General features: G+C 40.3%; 1 long non-coding RNA gene across 3 annotated transcripts in view; it reads right to left on the reverse strand.

Annotated features, from left to right (window-relative positions):
- Nucleotides 1–588: 588 nt before the first annotated feature.
- LOC108449170 overlaps nt 589–2,963 on the reverse strand; it is a 16,439-nt gene continuing 14,064 nt past the window's right edge. For all 3 annotated transcript variants that reach the window (XR_001865307.1, XR_001865306.1, XR_001865305.1), the window contains one exon: nt 589–1,911. This is a non-coding gene — a long non-coding RNA (uncharacterized LOC108449170). The remainder of the gene's footprint in view (nt 1,912–2,963) is intronic.

Below are 2,963 nucleotides of genomic sequence, written 5' to 3' on the forward strand. Positions count from 1 at the left end.
TGCCTAAATTGCACTTAAGTTTACCCAAATACCTTCCCTTCCTCTATTCTCCTTGGCAAATCATTTGTAGTGTCCCCTAATCACTGGCTAAAGAGTCTTACTTGAGATGAAACAGCATAAGATGTTTTATTTGGGTTTTTTTTGCTATATACTTTTCTGTTCTCAAGCTGTCTCTCAAGTTCTGCAGAAATTCTATCCTTAAGTGATGGAAGAACTTTGTTTGATTATACAAATTTACATTCCTATCTAGAGAAAAAATATACCAGTCTATATTGAAGCTTATTGAATTTTATAAGTATTTTTCCATTTCCATTGCATTTTTGATCCAGCTGTGAGATACAGATGGGAATTTTCAATTTCCCCATGTATCTGCACTTTCTTTTTAGGGTTATAAACCTATAGTCTTCCTGAGGAAAATAAGGTCTTATCTTGTGTATTTTTTAATTTGAGGAAATAATTGAAAACCTTTGACTTTTTTATAGCTTTTCCTCATAAACTGACTCTGTCATGTGTCATCTGAAAGCGAACCCTTCCTAAAGCAAATGACCCAAGTGATGACTTTGGAGAAATAAGCATATGGCAGCACAATGAGAATTCTGCAAATTTTATTTACCCTGGAAAGCAAGTCCTTAACGAGTCAGAGTCCTCCTTCCCAATTTATTTGTTTAGACATTTGTGGTATTCCTAGAATGACACTAATTGATAAACCCTTTAATTTCTTCCTCGAAGTCAGATCAATGGACTTAAATTAGAACAAAATCCAGGCTCTTTTAAGTGAGCACAGCCCAGCCAGCAGATACGACACACACCAGCCTTTTAGGCTAGCCCTGGGCTGTTACCTCTCTAGCTCTGGCTGTTATGAGATGAGAGCCCCTCAGTCTCTCACAGTAATGCTGTCTCAGGGAAGATTTCTTATTCACAAGGTAGAGGATGGCTCTGTGGCCTGTTACAGGGAACACTGCAAATGGTGCTGTGCTCAGTGTCACTAATTAGGCAGTCAGGGCACTACACAAGGAGATAAAATACCCCATGAAATTTGTTGGAAGCATCATTTTACTGCACTACTAGACTTGTTTCCCTTTCTGTCTGATGTGAGTGCAGTATTTTCTTCTTTTGTTTCAAGGAAAGTGGAAAAGCTCCACTAGGCTAGTGCATGGTACTCTAATAATAGTAGAATTTCATTTTTATGTGAAATCTTCAGCTGATACTATTGTCTCCAGCCCTAAATTTCTGGTAAAAATTAAATGCAAAGAGAACAGTTCAAGCAGCCTCTCTTCCAGTGCAGAGCATCAAGTATCCTGAAGGTCCTGAGAGCATCAGGAATAACTCAGTGAGTAAGGCTGGAAGTACCATGGCAGACCTGATGTGTCTGGGGAAGAGCTCCATGGCTCCAGCACCTCTGAAACACAAAAATGCACATTTTGCTCTGTGTGGTGTTTTGGGGTAGAGAGATGGACCTGAATCTCTGGTGTGCCCCATGCTCTGGTTAATCTGCTTTGTCTCAGTCCTGTTTCAAATAAGTAACCCTGAAGGTACAGAAATACTTAAGGGCAGTTGGAATCTGTGTCTGCTGCTTGTTTGCAAATGCACAAAGGAAGGGCAGGGCTGCAACGAGGCCGACCAGAGCAGGAAGGGCAGGGGTCCTTTACAGCCCTGAAACTATTTTGTTAAGAGAGAAGAGTGACTCAGAGCCAAGTCCTCAGCTGGAGAAAGACTGTGAGATCCATGTTGTTGCAGGGAAGTGGAATGACCCTTGATGTCAACAAGGCTGCCTGTCCCAAATGGCATGTGTCCAGTTCTGCTGGTGTCTCCAGCCACAAGGCACACCTTTGATGAATGCCATGGGCCCCAGAATAATTTGCTTTGGTTCCGTATCGCTTAGAATCAGCCGTTTCTCATGCTCACTTGATTCTACAGAAAGGAGGTAAAAACAGTGAGTAGAATATATGGCTGAATGAAATAAGGATAAAATCTGCCTGACTTCGAGCCTCAGGTTTAAGACCCAAGAGCCCAACAAACAAACAAACAAACAGAGTTTCAGATATAGGTTTGCATGAGGCTTTAGAATCTTCAGAGTTGAAGTAGAAGACATCTGTGACAACAAAAAAGACTATCAATCCTTATCAGTGGATACCATATATACACATAAGGAATGATTCCTCAGCTTGTACTGATTGTACCTCTTTCCCATTGCAGATTGCAGATACAGGTCTACATGCCTTTGCTCTATCAGATATGCTCAACGTTCAGTTGTGCTGGGTTCTTGTGGTTGCTGCCCCAGTCACCGTGTTGTCAGGTATTTCTAGATTTATTTGGCATGTTTTGCAGTTTGAGGAGCTTATACACACATGTGGGATTTAAGGGCTTTGTTTAAAACTTTCAATGTAATTTAAACAAAGGACTTATACACTAAAAAGTATAAACAGCATACTTTTTGGGCTCCAGGTGTTTCCTGAGGGAGGTAGTGAGAACCTAGCAATGTGAGATTGCACACAACCACACAACCCAGTATTGCACCTGGGCCTGGCTCCTACATGATGGTAGGTATATTTCAAATCTGTTTTAAAATCCATCCTTCACAGAGGCTTCTTATTCTGTACACATGCCTGGCCTTACAATTGAAAAGCAGTGCGGGGGTGATGCATAATAAACACACTAATTGTTGAAGTGAGGGTTCAATAACAGCGTTACAGAAATAGAGGTAGAGCTGATACAGATATCGTAAGAAAAAAACCCCAACAATTATAGATCTCATCACAGAGTGTGTTAGAAGTCCCGAACCATCTTCATTTGGAACATTCATGCTATCAAAGACAATTAACAAAACTAAACCATCAAAAATAAAATTACTGAATTCACTGATTAAACCATATAAACCATAATATTGCAGTGTGTCTGCCTCATAAAATTGTTACAGATTCCTGCATAGGAGCTAGCTATTGGAAATCTTTGAACTTAGAGAA

This window comes from Corvus brachyrhynchos, unplaced genomic scaffold, assembly GCF_000691975.1.
Source record: "Corvus brachyrhynchos isolate BGI_N302 unplaced genomic scaffold, ASM69197v1 scaffold17, whole genome shotgun sequence".
Lineage (NCBI taxonomy): Eukaryota > Metazoa > Chordata > Aves > Passeriformes > Corvidae > Corvus > Corvus brachyrhynchos.